This window comes from Muntiacus reevesi, chromosome 9, assembly GCF_963930625.1.
Source record: "Muntiacus reevesi chromosome 9, mMunRee1.1, whole genome shotgun sequence".
NCBI lineage: Eukaryota > Metazoa > Chordata > Mammalia > Artiodactyla > Cervidae > Muntiacus > Muntiacus reevesi.
In genome coordinates this window covers 35,549,771-35,560,376 of record NC_089257.1, presented here as the reverse complement: position 1 = coordinate 35,560,376, position 10,606 = coordinate 35,549,771, and positions in this window count along the sequence as shown.

Here is a 10,606-nt window from a genome sequence, read left to right as displayed (position 1 = left end):
AGGAAAGGAAACAGAAAAGTGGGAAGGCTGTTTGATCGATGCCAAGGATTCCTGGTAGGTCTTCTTGGCCCCGGTGAGCCTGGAGAGGCTCCCAGTGAGCTTGCTCATCAGCTGGGGTGGGGTGGGGAGTGAAGCTCACCTCCTCCAACCAGCCCAGTACGGGGTCACCTGAACCCTCAGCAGTTTCAGCTGGCCGCCAGCACCTGTTTCCCCAGCCTCAACTTCCCATTCTGTAAAATCGGTGGTAGGGAGCTGGAAGGAGGGTGGGAGGGGTGGTTAGGAGGTACCCTGGCTGTTCAAGGACCAGGCTGTGGTCCTCGTTCTTGAGGCCAGGGGCAAGTGGTCAGTACTGGAGCTCTGGAGTGAGAGGCCCCGCCACCTTGACCCAGCAGTCACTGAACTGAGGGGCTGCCTCTGCCCCACTCCCCTACACATGGGGAAACTGAGGCCAAGGGGCAGGGGCTGTTCAGGGCCCACAGTGAGACAGGCGTGGTGGGGAAGCCTAGGGCCCGGTCCTCAGCGATGATCTAAGTCAGCTGGACTCAGTTTACAAGAGGCAGCTCTGGTCCCTGTGGCCAAACTCCTTGCTGTCTGTTCATCTCAGTGTTCACTGAGGCCTCCCCGAATATTGAAACAGACCAGTGTGGGGAGGCGGATGTTGACACCAGCAGGACCACACAGGGTGATTAATGCCATCCCAGGGGGAGCAGAAGGGCTATGGGTACAAAAGTGGGGCCCTCTCTGCCCGGAGAGGCCAAGGGGCCACTTTCCAGAGACAGAGGGCATGGCCAGATCAAAGGGTTTCCAGGCTGCCAAGGGACAGACAGGAAGGATGGCGTGGGCACAGGCCTGGAGATGTGAAAGGAGACGGCACGTGTGAGAAGCATGGAGCTCGGGAAGTGCTGGGGAAGGGGCAGACGGGGTGTGAGTGTCGAGAGGAGCAGGCTGGGAGAAGGGGCCCGAGAGGCGTGTCCGAGGCCACATCAGAGGGACCTGCACGTCAGGCTGAGGAGCTAGGACTTACCCTGAAGGCAGTGGGGAGCCATAGCGGGTGTTACACAGGAGAGTGAAGAGGTGAGCATGCGTCCTAGAGCAATCGTTTTTAGTCTCTAGCATTGGAACCACCTGGAGAATCTGCTAAAAACACGGATTGCTGACCCCTTCTCCCCAGAGTGCTGATTCTGTTGAGCTGGGGTGGGGCCTGACAATTTGCATTTCTAATGCATGGGGTGGGGAAAGATGGAATTTCATGTTTATGGAGATGGGAGGCCAGAGGGACTCAGGACTGGGGGATGATGGCGGGAGGATAAGACAGGCTTCCAGAGGACCCACGGGAACCCTGATCTGAGCTTCACACAACAGCCAGCCTGAGGCTAGGGGCAGGGGCAGGGGGCTGGAGGTCGAGAAGAAGGGGGGTAGCCTGGGGATGCAGTTGGTCTCTGCCCCAACCTGGAGGAGGCCTCCCTCACGGGCGAGGCTGTCTGCACCACTGTCTCCCCAAACATGGGACCAGGACTCTGCCATCAGACCCAAATCTGAGTCCAGCCACTCTCTGTGACCCTGGGTCACACCCCTTTGAGCCCAGTTTTCCCATTTAAAATGGTCATAATATTCCCCACCTTACAAAGCTGTTATGAGGTGCTGCAGGATATGAAACCCTGTGTGAACTGTACCTTGTAGATGTGTGAGTTGCTGTTATTATTATTGTTAGTATTATTACTAATCCTCCAAGCTAGGTTTCAACATTACATGAACCGAGAACTTCCAGATGTTCAAGCTGGGTTTAGTAAAGGCAGAGGAACCAGAGATTAAATTGCCAACATTCACTGGATCATAGAGAAAACAATGGAATTTCAGAAAAACATCTACCTCTGTTTCATTGACTATGCTAAAGCCTTTGACTATGTGGATCATAACAAACTGTGGAAAACTTAAAGAGATGAAAGTACTGGACCATCTTACCTGTCTCCTGAGAAACCTGTATGCAGGTCAGGAAGAAACAGTTAGAACAACTTATTACTGCTTCTATTTCAGGGAGCTTTGCAAGAGAACATGATGCCTTGACCCAGAGGAATAATGAATGGTGGCTTCATTCATTATTTATGAATGAATGATAAATATGAAGTCACATGAAAATGGTGACCTCATTCAATAACGTCAGGTAGTAACAGATCTGTAGGAAAAAAATTTGCTTGGGGCCTTAGGACATGGTCGGAAGCAGGGGCTGGTGTCCCTGTGTGACAAGGATCCTGGCCTGGGGCCTGAGGAAGGGCCTCTGGGCCAGGATTTGAGTTCTGCTCCCTTCCGCACAGACTAAATATTTGGGCTTGTCCTTTCCGGGCCTGGCGGGACCTAGAATCCCGTCTGGTATGGCCGCTCTGGCTTCTGGGGCAGTGTGGAGAGACTGCCTCAGGGGCAAGGCTGAGATTGATCACAGCAGGCTCTGCCTAGCTCAGGCACCTTCAAAGGCCAGAGAAGGCTGGAGAATCTGCCTCTGACACAATGGGACCTGCTGCAGCCTGGCCCTTCTGGGCCTCAGTCTTCTCATCTGTAGAATGGGGGTGGAGACAGGAGGTTGGACAGGTTGCCTTTCAAGGCCCCTCTGTCTCTCTAGTGACCAAAGCCTCCCTGAACACCTGCCCCCACCCCCACCCCACCCACCCACCCACCCACACACACACAAGGCACCTGCTGCTGAGCAGACCTCCGTGAGCAGCTGCAAAGGGAACCAAGGCCATCTCTCTGAGTAGACATGGGAAGACCCAGGGACAACACAGATGGAGTTCCTTTACCAAGAACGGACGGCCTCAGAGGGACTCTATTTACCAGGGTGACATTCTGGAGGGGCTAACAAGAAATCTCCAAATGCCACTTGTCCCCTCCCCTAAATCATAAAACCAGCCATTTATAAACACCTGCTCTGCCCAGAATTGTGGCCAGTGCTGAGCAGGAGGCCAGGTCTACTGTTCCCCAGGGACGGGTGGCCCATTATGGGACCAGCTTCCAGGGTCGAGTCAGATCTGAATAGCCAGGCCTCAAATCTCAGCACCATGATCTTCACAGCGCATGTTTACAAGGCCACAGGCTGCCTGAGCCCTTGATCTCACTGACTTCTCGCAGCTTCCCTGAGAGAGCGGAACTGTGGTTGTCCCCATTTTACTGATGAAGAAAGGGTAGCACAATGGTGATGCAGGAATGAAAGGTGGGGCTGAGCCTTGGCCTTACTCTGAAGTCATCTCCAAGGAAGTTGTTTCTGTGGCAGTGATGATATGATGATTCCCAGGGCTCTGAGCAAGGTGAGGCTGTCGGGACATATGGGTGATGCAGCGCCTGGGTTCAGGAGGCACTCGGTGGGCAGGGCTCAGTCTAACTTTCCATGTTCTAAGGCACGTGAGTCTGTGATGTTACCTGTAACGTGCTAAGTTGCTTGGGTCATGTCCGACTCTTTGTGACCCTATGGACTGTAGCCTGCCAGGCTGCTGTGTCCATGGGTATTCTCCAGTCAAGAATACTGGAGTGGGTTGCCATGCCCTCCTCCAGGGGATTTTCCCAATCCCAGGGATAAAACCCGCGTCTCTGACATCTCCTGCATTGGCAGGTGGGTTCTTTACCACTAGCGCCACCTGGGAAGCCCGTGAGTCTGTGGATCTGATTCTAAAACACCCTGCCTTCTGGTGGCACCCCCTCCAAGACCCCCAGAAGCCAGGTTCTAGAGCCCAGGGTTTGGGGCTGTGAGCCCCTTGACTTTCATCTCAAACTCTCCATGAGTCCGGTTTCTTGGGGCACTCAAGGGGATGACACCCCAGGCACACTCACACTGGGGCAGCCCCAGCACACAGTAGGTGCTCAGGAGACATGAGCGTGAGTGAGAGGAGGAGGGAAATACTTAGCGTGAGCTGGGAGAACCACTGGGAGCCAGAGCCCTTCAGGAACAGCCTCTTTGTCTATAGAGTAGGGTTAACCTGGAGGAGGATGGTCTGGCTGCCTCTCTGAGTGACCACCAGTCACCAGCTGGGCAGTGTCCTACCCCTCTGATGTGGGTCCCCCAACCCATCAAGTCATGTGCCCCTGCTCTGTCTCTGGGTCAGGCCTGGTTTAGGTTCTGGGGAGGCAGTGGGAATACGATGGCATCCCTAGGAACCCCAGGTCACCTTGGAGTTGGGGGTACCCTGTGCAGAGCTGGGTTGGGGGACTTGATGGTGGGGAAGGGCCCTCCCAGAGGCCCACAGCTTCCTGGGGGAAGACAGGGGGTGCCCAAGTACTCAGGGGGCTGCAGGGCTAAGGGTTTTATCAAGGAGCTGGGCAGACCCTCCCGGTCCTCAGATTGTCCCGGGGCCAAAGGAGTGCGTGAGGGTGGAGCAGGGATTCACTCCTGTGTGGCCCTCCCTGCAGCCTCCAGTAGGACCCCCTTCCCCCCAGAGCTGGGCTATTCTGTTAACCTCAAGCCCTCTGAGAGTTTGTCTCCTGAAGAAAGAGACCCTGTCCTCCCCATCTGTGTGGTGCTGTCCCCCTGCCTGGGTGTCCTCCAGTTCACATGACCACATGGCCCCTCATCCTTGTAAGATCCAACTGCAGGGCCAAGGGGCCTCCTTTGGGAGGGCTACCCTGCCTTCCTCCCCATCCCCTGGTCCCAGGTTCCTGGCCCACTTTGCCCCCTCTCCCAGCCCACTTGTCATGAGTGGGGACTCTTAGGGCTGGAGCCATGTTGACTTCAGCTCTGATTCCCCAGAGCCCAGCAGTGACTAGCTCTGTGCAGCTGCTCCCTGGACATTTGTTGACTTACTGAGTGACTGAAGTCTGATTTGATAACAATCTACCAATGAATGACTCTTGCTATCTACCAAGTACATGATGTCCATTATCTTGGAGCTTCAGGACAGTCCAGAGACGTGGGTGTTGTTATTTGTGCTGCCTTATAGATGAACAAACAGAGACTCAGAAAGGTTAAGTAGCTTATCCCAGGCCACACAGCCAGAGAGGGCAGAGCCAGGAGTCAGTCAGAGCCAGCCAAAAGCAAAGCGTGCTAACCACAGCCATGCTCCCAGCCCCTCCCATGGCAGAGTCTGCTCTCCGAGGGGCGCCCTCACCCCGGCAGGTGAGCTGGAACTGACTTTCCTGTGTCGCCAGCACTCAGCAGAGCACGGGGCATGGAGAACAAGCCCAGGGAAGCTCCGGGGAAGGAAAGGTGGAGAGCATCATAGGGACGACTGGCCAACCTCTGACCAGAGGGTCCAGCCTGGCGTGGTGCTCAATGCTTTACCCAGGTCAGGAAAGACCTGGGTTCACCTCCATTTTTTAGTGAGGAAATGGAGCGTTGCGGTCTGAAATTTGTCCAGGACCACTCAGCTTGTAAGGGGCAGTGGCAGGGAGAACACCCTGGCTGTGTGATTCTAATGGGCCGTGGCCCTACCTGCTACACAACGGGGCCTCTCTGCAGAGTTTGTGCACTTTATGTGTCCTCTGCAGAGGGTGGCGGGGTGTCCCTGGTGTGTCAGGGTGGATGTGTGTTGGGTGGGAGGTAAGCTGTGTGTGTGTGTGCGCAGGAGGTAGTGGGTGTCTGTTTTCTTTTGCTCCAGAAATGGATTTAGACCCAGCCTGGGCTTTGCTGGGACAGAGTGTGGCGGGCAGTCATCCATGCTCCAATTCTGAGGATCTAGGTCCCATCCCTGGGTAGTGACTATGGGTCTGTTTGTAGGGACAGGAGCCTTCGGGGACAGTAGGAGGGAAGATTAGCAACCCCCAGGAGGGCCACGGCCCCCAAATTTACACCCGAGGAGCAGTGGTCTGCTGGTGGGTGTCACCTGGAGCATGGAGAATAAGCCCATCACAGACGAGCAGGGAAACCACCCAGACAAGGAGTCTGTCCCCAGAGGTGGTCAGATGGTGCCCAGGTTGCCCACCCTTTCCCCCAGAAATGTCCATGGAGATGCTGAATAAAATCAGGGTCTGCTGCAAGGAGGATTCCTGCCCCTTACCACTTCCAGGGTCAGAAATGAGGACATCTCTTGGGGGAGGAGAAATGGGGTAAGAGGGAAAGGAGAAAAGATGTAAAACTAGAAAAACTTCAATGACGCTCCCATTTCAAGTGGAGGAAAGCAAAATCCCATCCAGTTTGGGATTCTTCAGATTCTAGACATGCTAGATGCTTAGTATCCTCCAGTCTTGGGTTCTAAACTCCCAGGACCATGGAATGTCCTGGATGGAAGTTCAGAATCTAAGAAAAGTGAAGCAGAATCTTGAGTCAGAAGGCACCTTCATGGGTAGCCTCACAGGCTGCTGTCCTAGCGTGTCTCAGCCAGTTTCCCACCCCCAAGGGACAGCTCGCTGACACAGTATGGATGCAAAAATGGTGGAGACATAAAATAAACACATGGGTTTAACTGCAGCCATGCCCCTGTCCGGGAGCACTGGGGGTGGGGCTCTCACAAGCTCCGTCCCCACTTCCAGCCTGGCTGGGGGTGTTTGGGTCAGTTGTGTGATCTGCCCTCTCTCCCCTGCTTCCAATGGGAACCAAGGGTCCCATAAGAAGAGTCTTCAGCAGTCACAGGTCTGGGAGCCAAGCGGATATTGATTTGGTCTACAAGAGCAAAGGGACCCATAAACGTACAGCTGTTAAAATGGCTCTGCCTGAAGCCAGCCATCTCTGAGGGTGGGCGGGGACCCAGCAGGCAGGTGGTGGACAGACCAGCTGGCAGCTAGAGCCCTGGTGGGGTGGTCTTAGACAGCTGATTCCGACGTTCTGACCTGGGGCCCGGGGTAGCCTAGCTCAGACCTGTGCTGCCCTGGTGCCCACGGGTCCCTGAGCTCCATCCACATCCCACTTTCTGGCCTCCTCCAAGTAAACACTGCAGACTCTCCCCTTCACTTCCTTCTCCATCTGCTAAAATTCTATGCACCTTCCAGACCTCGTGCAAATGGTACCTCCTCCAAGAAGTCTTCCAGACTTCCCACTCCTTACTCGGTCACCCTCATAGGAGCAGGCTTAAGTGCCCCAGCATAGCCATAGCCCTCAGGACTCTGCCGTCTTCTGACTTCAGCCATCTCTGCTACACTAACTGAGAGTTGGGAGCTGTCCCCCAGTAGAGGGATACATGCGCTTCACCACCCGCCCCCCTTGCCCCCACACACAGGTGGTTCCTGTGAGTCCAGGCTCCCAGGTGACGGTGAGCTCCACAGTCAGGGGAGGACATGGCAGGAAGTGTTGGCTGAGCTACGGCCTGATGGCCATGGAGAGGGGGCACCTGACTTCTGCACCTGACTACAGCCCCCAGTCCCTGCAACAGATGTCAAGAACTGCTTAGGCCTCCATCCTTGGGATGCCTTCACAGACTTGAAGCCACGTGGTCTAGGGCTTGAATCCCTGCTCTCCCACTTGTGCCTCTGTAACCTGGCCATAGCTTCTCTCTCTGCTCTTCAGTTTTTTCATCAATAATAAGAAAGAGATACTGGACATGACCCCTCAGAATGATCTGAGAATTAAACGAGATGATCACTGCAGAGAAGAGGGCCAAGTGGCAGCCTGGAGTCACACGGCAAGAGAGCAGAAAAGATGCTGGGCTTCCAGTTTCCCAGTCCCAACTCCCCCTGCCCCATCCAGTCCCTCACAGGCCTGGGGTCCCCGACTGGGGCCTGCATCTGGTCTGTGTAATCTGGCAGCTGGGCTCCATGACCTAAGGAAAAATAGACCGTCAGCCTGCTCAAACTGGGGCCAGTCCTCTCTTCGTTGTTCCGCTGGCCTGACCTGGCCTCCCCAGGGGACCTTATCTGCCCATTCTCTCCTTTCCCACCGAGCTAATCTCTCCCTCTTTTCAAGAGTTCCTGTTTCCTCTCTGCCGCCTTCTTGTCTCTTTCCCCCGGCTCTGTCTCTCCCGTGTCTCCGGCCGGCCTCCCACACTTGGCTCAGAAGCCTCCTCAAAGTGGCTTGGTCCTAGTATGCTTGGGGACTTGCCATCTCTAGGCCTTGCCCATTCTGGGACTGCTGCCCCCGGGGGAAGAAGGGAGATGGACTGTGGGCCGGGTCAGGAATCCTGCTGGTGACGAGCATTCTGACACCCACAGAGAGATCCATACCTGGGCCTTTTAAATTCTCTGAATTGGCTCCTGGCCCAAAGGGCCGCAAAAGGAATTCCAGTGCGGTGGTTTGAGGATATTTACTCCGAAAGTCCAGGGTACCAAGATCTTATGGTTCCAACTCTCAGAACACGGTGAGATTGGGAGACACCAGAGCTCTGAGCTTATGGCCTTCCCACAGGTGAAAGCCCCACTCCTACCTCCCCGGAATGGGGGCTCAGCTTAACTGCGTGCTTAGAACCCTGATCTGGTCAGGGAAGAGCGGTCCAGGGAGCAGCTCTCCACGGTCCCCACATTCCTCCCAGCCCCTGACCAGCAGGAAGGTGCAAGGCTTCACAGCAGGCCTGGCACTGGCCAGCAGCAGGCCCACTGAGTCAGGGGCACAGCTGAGTCGCCTGTCCTAAGCCAGAAGTAGCCTGTGTCTTCCACCCTGCTCTCCCCGTGCCAGGCGGGAATGAGGACGTGTGAGAAGGGGTTCGGTGTCAGACACACCTGGGCTCCCTGCACTGCTATGAATTTACTGTGTGGTCTGGGCCAAGTGGCCTCCTCTCTCAGATCCTCACTTTTCTCACCTGTCAGAGGGAGATAACAACACCCGCCGGGACCTGTTGTGAAGACGGCTCTGGACAACATGTGTGTAATAGGACAGATCAGGTGCACAATAACAGACAGCATTTGTATTCCTATGACTGCCCTTTCTGAGTCATTGTGGGTCCGTGGTCTGGTTTCTCCATCTGCTTGTCCTGGTTAAGGTCCAAAGGACATCCCCAAATCCAACATTTCCAGGTTATGTACTCAGCCTCTAGGGTGCCTCTGCCGAAGCCTGGGGCCCCCATGGGTGCACTGGGCTGGTCCCAGCCCATGTGGAGGCCCCAGACGGGAGGAGGAGGCAGGAGCAGACACAGCACAGACTCTACAACACCATGGCTCAGTGAAAAGTGGGAGGAGAACACAGAGGCTGTGGGAACCCAGAGGAGACCACTGACCCAGGCTGAGGGTGGTCAGGGCAGACTTCCTGGGGGAGAGTGCCATTTACACGGGCCTTGGAGGAAAAGTGGGCTGATCACTGTGAGCATGAGTGTGATGGCTGCTTTAAAGATCCAAAGGGTTGTCTAGGGGCTTCCCTGGTGACCCAGTGATTAAGACTTCTCCTTCCAATGCAGGCAGCGCGGGTTCGATCCCTTGTCATGTAAGATCCCACTTGTCTCATGGCCAAAATACCAAAACATTAAAAATAAAAACAGAAGCAATATTATAACAGATTCAATGAAGACTGGTCCATATAAAAAAATCTTAAAAAAAAAAAAGATTCAAAGCGTTGTATGGAGCTTGAGGGCATTAGGGAAGGCTTTATAGAGATGGCTCCAAAGTGGAGCCAATAGTGGAATTCCAACAGAGAAGTGACATTCCAGGCATTCTGTGAAAGAGCGGCAGATGCCCAGAGGGAGGCTGGACAGAGAGATGCCTGAGGAGTTGTAGGAAATGTGGCTGGAAGGGTCACCTGGGCCCTGGGGAGGGGGCCCTGTATGCCAGGCCAGGGAACTAGTTTTGTGGGCCATGGGAGCCAGTGTGGAGCAGGGGCAGCCCTGGGCCTGGGAAGCACACACTCCAGGCACTTGTTTTTCAGCAGAGGTTGAGTTTTCTGCACAGATGCTGGTGGGAGGCCCACGTAGGATGCCCCACCACCAGCCCCCGGCCCCGTATCAGCTCTGAGACCACAGGAAAGGCCCTTCCCATCTTGGAATTTCCTCATCTGCAAAACAGATTGAGAGCCCAGAAGACTAATCTCCAGGTTCCCTCCAGATTCTGACTCTAGGACTCTGGCCACACCGCCTGCCCCCTTCCCACCCTGTGTCTCTGCAGGGTCTGGGGAGTGGAGAGCTTTCCCCTCAGTGTTTGCATCTCTTCCATGTGCACCAAAATTCAGTTTATAATGTCCTTTTACATCCTTTGTCTGATGCAGTCACCCACAGCCACAAGCAGATACAGGTGACTAATAATGACTTCCCTCAAGGGGAACGGCTGTGGCCCCCAGATACTCCTTACTCACTCATCAGTGCTGCCCACGTCCCAGGAAGTAAGGCTGAAGCTCAGGGCACAACAGTGCTGAGGGCACGGAGACCCTCACCCCTCCAACCCCCCTCTGCACTTGACAGCAGCTAAGATCCCCAGGATTCTCCAGCTCCCTGGCTGTTACCTCTTGCTCTCTTTGCCTCTTTTCCTCTTCATCTCCCTGACCTCCAGAGCACAAGTGTCCCAGGCCCAAGCCTTGATTCCCTTTGCTTTTCTCTCCTGCCTTTTAGTGACAATGAACAATGGGCATCTCACCCCTGGGCTGTCCTTGGAACTCCAGGCTTGACTATCTGCCCATCTACTTGCTATTTCCACTTGAACGCAACTGACATCACAGTCCACCAAGTCTGAATCCTAGTCCTCTCTCCACCCCCATCCCAGCACGCTTCCAAGCACTCGGCCAAAACACTTGTAGTCCTTCTCTGTCCTCCTCACCCTCACACCCCACAACCATGAAAAGGAC